The sequence below is a fragment of the Sinocyclocheilus anshuiensis genome, unplaced genomic scaffold (genome assembly GCF_001515605.1).
Source record: "Sinocyclocheilus anshuiensis isolate Anshui unplaced genomic scaffold, SAMN03320099.WGS_v1.1 scaffold54, whole genome shotgun sequence".
Taxonomy (NCBI): Eukaryota; Metazoa; Chordata; class Actinopteri; order Cypriniformes; family Cyprinidae; genus Sinocyclocheilus; species Sinocyclocheilus anshuiensis.
This window is the reverse complement of record NW_015547654.1, coordinates 961,043-967,017: the sequence shown is the minus strand read 5'-3', so window position 1 is coordinate 967,017 and position 5,975 is coordinate 961,043. Positions and strand designations below refer to the sequence as shown.

Below are 5,975 nucleotides of genomic sequence, written 5' to 3'. Positions count from 1 at the left end.
TCTATGCACAATCAGCTTGTAACACTCCAAAGAGAAAGGAAAAATTGAAATCGCATCATATGACCCCTTTAAGGGAAAAAAAATCTTTTGTGTAGAGGAATGCACGCTTAGTGATGAAAGGCTATGGCATGAAATCAGAGAAACGTTAATTTTAATAAAGACTATATACCTATGTAAGCTTAGGGTTGGTAAGATTTTATGGTCTCTTTTGTTCACCAAGGTTGTCTTTATTTGATCAAAAATACAGTAAAAACAAATAAATTTCAGTCTGGTTCTCAGGAGAGCACCTGGAGATTTGGTTTGGTGGTTACATAGGGTGACCCATTAAATATAACTATAAAAATTTAAATAATTAATAATAGCAATATTAGTATTATTGCACTTAATTTAGTTAGTTAGTTTGAAAATTAAAATAATAATAACGTTTTTTTAAATAAACAATAATAAATTGTTATAATACTATTATATTTTAAAATGTATTAAATAAAATACAATTATTTTATAGTGCCCTTAAAATACAATGCTAATATTTACTTTTTAAATGTTTATTTTTTAATGAACGTTCAACATTTTCAAATCTAAAATCCTCAAGCTTTTATTTTGGTGGGTTGCGGGTTATTTTGGGGATGCTTCAGTGTCACATGATTTTTCAGAAATCATTTTAATATGCTGATTTGCTGCTGAAAAAAAACAATTTCTTATTATTTGCATTGTTGAAAACAGTATATTTCAGTATTCTTTGATGAACTGAAAGTCCAAAACAAAACATTGTGACATTAGTTAGTTAGTTTGAAAATTAAAATAATAATAACGTTTTTTTAAATAAACAATAATAAATTGTTATAATACTATTATATTTTAAAATGTATTAAATAAAATACAATTATTTTATAGTGCCCTTAAAATACAATGCTAATATTTACTTTTTAAATGTTTATTTTTTAATGAACGTTCAACATTTTCAAATCTAAAATCCTCAAGCTTTTATTTTGGTGGGTTGCGGGTTATTTTGGGGATGCTTCAGTGTCACATGATTTTTCAGAAATCATTTTAATATGCTGATTTGCTGCTGAAAAAAACAATTTCTTATTATTTGCATTGTTGAAAACAGTATATTTCAGTATTCTTTGATGAATTGAAAGTCCAAAACAAAACATTGTGACATTATACATGTTTTACTGTCACATTAGATACGTAAGTGACCCCTACGGTTGTGTATGTATACATCACACGTGTTAAAAATACATTTTATGATATATTTTATTAAATGTGCTTTTAAGGGTAACATTAGCAATTTATTGATTGATTTATTGACTAATTAACTGATTAATTAGTTGATCTTTTTTATTTTTGATGGATGATATAGTAAAGGAAATCCCAACCCTAAGGTGTCTCGCTGGTTCATACGGCTGAAACTATTTAAAGTACATTCTCAACTAGTCTCCTGTTACCTTGGTTGCATATTCAAGAGGAGTGATGGTGGCATTATAAGAGGATCTCAGAACACATTTATTTTATTATACATAAAATATAAAATATGTTTCTCAAATTGATGCTGTATAGTCAATTAACACAAATTTCTGTTAATAAAATGCAGTTTTAGTTCTGGATGTTAATTAGTCAGAAAAGCATTCCAATCATGATCAAATATACAGTCTAGCAGTACAATATAGGGTAATATAATGTAGCACAGCCACTGGGACCTGATTGCTTAAGTGTAAAGCTCTTTGTTTTTGTATGTGGCAGGGAATGGTGAGGGTTGTTGGAGCCAGGCAGACGCAGACGTGGACCGACAGAGTGGGAATCACGAGCCGTCCCCTCAGACAGCAGGAGGAGAGATTTATCCATCCCTGTCCCAGTGGTTTCATTTGGACTCTCCTCTCCGATTGAACCTGGTTAAGATCCACCTGTGGTAAGACAGCAGTTTACTTTCACTTGAATGTTTCTGGATTGGCTTGTGCACGAGACTCATTCTTTCTTGGGTCAAGCTTTTTTACCCTTAACTTCAAAACAGATGTACTCTTAATAGACCTCTTATGAAAGAGAGGCTTGTGTGTTGTTTTCTGCCCAGTAGGGTTTTCTGACAACTGGAAAAAACGTGGAGCGTTTTCTCTCCTTTCCTCAGTTGAGGTCAGCCTCATCACACATCTGTGCGAAAATGCATTAAGTGTCTATGTTTCGCTTCTCCTTTCTTGCTATACTTCGATCACTTGTTATCTCTCTTTCACTTGCTTACTCAACACTGCACTTCCTCTTTTTCCACTCACTGTTTTGGTATTTGTTCCTACCTCCAGTTGTCTTTGTCATCATCACATAGTTGTCTGGAATCCTCTCTGTTTTATTGTTTTTTTGTCCTGTGATTTCCAGTTTATGCAGTCTATCTTTAAAGAAATATTTAACCCAAAAAATGAAAACAAAGAAAAAATTATTCATCCTCATGTTTTTTCAAACCCTTATGACTTTCTTCTGCTAAACTCAAAATGAGATATTTTCAGGATTGACACTAGACTCCAATGACTTCACAAAAACAATGAGACCTTCTTGAGAATATCTTCTTTTGTGTTCTGTATATAAAGTCACAACTTTAGACTGACAGGATGACAAAAGTTTCATTTTTGTGTGAACAATTCCTTTAATTTGATAATACTTTCAGCTATGAATAATTAGGAATGTGCAGGATAGTTAAGAAGTTGTCCAGCAAGCTGTGATGGTTTATAGCAATTACAGGTAGATAATACGCCTGTTTATTCATTAAATGTTGTTCAGATGGCTCCATGTTCTTGGTTTCAGCAAATTTTTTTTTTAGTGTTTGTGTTGGTGTTTGTATATGTTTGCAGTAGGACAGTCTTTGGACGGTTTTTCAGCATCTGGTTGTATAAATACCCTATTTTTAAGTTGGTGTACAAAAATAAAAAAAATCAAATTCCCTTTTTTTGAAGGGAAGGCAGTGTCTTATAGGAATGAATGACCCATAAGAAATGTCATTCGGACAGACAATGACAAATTAATTTGTGAAATATGTGTTTGTGCATATCCCTACTGATAATATTGTAATACTCTCAGCTCTGTTTATCACATTTCACCATATTTTACCAACCTACCATTCAAAGGTTTGGTCGGTAAGATTTATTTATTTATTTATTTTTTGTGTGTGTGAAGTCTCTGATGCTTACCAAGGCTGCTCTTATTTGATCAAAAGTACAGTAAAAACAGTAATATTGTGAAATATTTTGTTTAAAATAACTGTTTTCTATTTGATTTGTATTTAAATTGATTCCTGTGATGGCAAAGCTGAATTTTCAGCATAATTACTCGTTACTACAGTCTTCAGTGTCACATGATCCTTCAGAAATCATTCTAATATGCTGATTTGCTCAAGAAATTAATTATTATTATCATTGCTGAAAACAATTGTTTCAAAACAAATGCTTCATATTTTTGTGGAAACTATGATATATTTTTCTCGATAAATCGATGAACAGAAAATTCAAAAGAGCAGCATTTATTTATTATAAAATCTTTTGTAACATTTTAAATGTCTTTATTGTTACGTTTGTCAATTTAATGCATCCTTGCTGAATAAAAGTGTTAATTTCTTTAAAAAAAAATCTTGAAGGCCCCAAACTATTGAAATGTAGTGTGTTCTCATTCCACAACAACTACTGCCATAGAAATGTATTAGGGTCACTTTAGTCAAGAGTGGTTCACATTTTCCTCATTGAAGGTTTGATCTTCACAAGTTGTTTTTCCTCTCAGGGACGTAAGACAGTAGAAATAGTTTAGCTTCTGTCGTGGAACTCATCTACCAGCTTCTGTTTGGAAAGGAAGAAACTTCCAGCCTGTCAGAGCGTGTCAGTGCACATATAGACTGAACGTGGATGTGATATGCGGTGTAAGATTGGCTGTGTGTATGCGTGTAGCGTGTCTGTGGGGACAGGATCTGATGCTGGTGGAGCTGTAGTCGGGCCCAGCGGTGCGTGGATAAACCCGTCAGGAGTGTCTGTTTAGCTTTGAGCTCTGACAGGGATCTTTCTCTGCCTCTGCTGTCAGTGTCAGTTCACACTCCCTCATTTTCTCCTCCAGTCCCCCCTAAATGGAAAACCACTCAGTCTCTCTTTCCCCTTCATTCGGTGACATTCTACAGCATCCTTTTCCTTTATGTTTCTCAACCTTTTTTATTAGGGATGTCAAAAGTACTGATACTTTGGTACCAAGTCGATAGTAACATTTTGAACATGTACCACAGGGTATGTGAGCGGAGTGGGGTATAGAGCTATTTTTTCTTATAAATAGCTGTGTAAAATTGAACTTTTGTGGTCAAATGTTATTGAATAATGGCCGCCAAACCAATTTTCTACATAATTACATTTTATGTCTTTTGTATCACTCCACAGTCTCTTTTTTTTTTTCTCACAAACTAAAATAAACCCAGCTCAAATCAATAATTCATCCCTATTTATTTGGTTTGTACCAGTGTTTAAAACAGGATAATGTGCAGTCAGGTCCTGAATACACTGTTTGGCAATTTTGCAATAATAGCTTGGTAACTGTATTATAAATTAAATATTAATACTAATATATTATTAACAAATAAAATTAAAGCAAGTGCTTCTCAATTATCCCTCTACATTATCCCTTTTAAACACTGGTACAATCCAAATAAATGAGAATGAAAGATTGATTTCAGCTGGATTTCTTTTAGTGATGTCAAAGCTAAATTTTCAGCAGGCATTACTTCAATCTTTAGTGATCCTTCAGAAATCATTATACTGTCAAATTAATCGTATATGCTGATTTGCATTATCAGTGTTGAAAACAGCGACTTAAAAATAATTTTGTGGAAACCATAATGCATTTCTTCCAAGAGTCTGTGATGAATAGAAAGTTTAAAAGAACATAATTTATTTGAAACTGGGTTTCTGCTTTTGTAACTTTATGAATGTCTTTACTGCCACCTTTGATCAATGTAATGCATCCTTGCTGAATTAAAGTATTAATTTATTTAAAAAAAATCGCTGATCCTAAACTTCTGAACGATAGTGTAAATTACATTAAAGGCACAATATGTAAGTTTCGCCGCTAGAGGGCGCGTATTCAAAATAAACAAAGAGACAAAGGCGTAGTTTGATGACGGCGTGACTGAGTGTGGAATCATGGGAGTTGTGGTCTTCATCCCCACAGCCGATGCAATCCGACGGGACTCGGGCAGAAATCATGTTCATGGATGAGCTAATGATTTATTAACGTAGTAGAATGAAGCAGGGTGAGGCTGAAAGCCATTGAAGCGAAACGAGGCCGCTGAACGAGCGCGACACATGGCTCGAAAGCAGCGGAGCTTTTATTATGCCACAGTCGACCGCTTCCGCTCCTTCCGGTCGTGCGTATGTGGGGAAAAAAAGCAGCGGTGTTTTATCATACTAGATACATTTGAAAGTTCTATTATAATGCTACTCTGTGCGGTCGTCACCGGTCTATTAAAACGCATAACATATTAAAGTCAGCAAAATATATAACACTGTTCTAGTGGTTTTGGGATATTTTAATTTAAAAAATCTTACATATTGTGCCTTTAATACGGATTCATTGCAAAGTTTAACTGACAAGCAGGCCTGTATTTGAAATGAGTAGGTTCCTTTTTTATATTTTTTCTATATTTCACTTTTTTATTTCTTATTACATATTTCTTATGTTAATATTAATTTTGGTATTTTTGACATCCCTAATAATTCCCTTTGCTGTTATTCACATCCTCTCACCCTTGCTGATTTTTTTCAACTCCTACAAATGTTCTCCTCATTTTCTCTTTTTCATTCTCACTCTCTCTCCTGATCTCTAATTACTAAACAATGAGTTAATTACCTGAGTCAGAGCTCATGAATTTATTCATATGCTCTCTGGCACTGTGGTAATTACCAAAAGCTTGTTGTGTACCAAGCAGAAAGGTTCTCCCCCCACAAAGGAGCTGTTCAAATATT

General features: G+C 33.7%; 1 protein-coding gene across 3 annotated transcripts in view; it reads left to right on the top strand.

Annotated features, from left to right (window-relative positions):
* LOC107702111 (ataxin-1-like) overlaps positions 1-5,975 on the top strand; it is a 112,151-nt gene that overhangs the window by 27,376 nt on the left and 78,800 nt on the right. For all 3 annotated transcript variants that reach the window (XM_016504335.1, XM_016504334.1, XM_016504333.1), the window contains exon 2: positions 1,747-1,912. The gene's annotated coding sequence lies outside the window, so the exon portion shown is untranslated. The remainder of the gene's footprint in view (positions 1-1,746; positions 1,913-5,975) is intronic.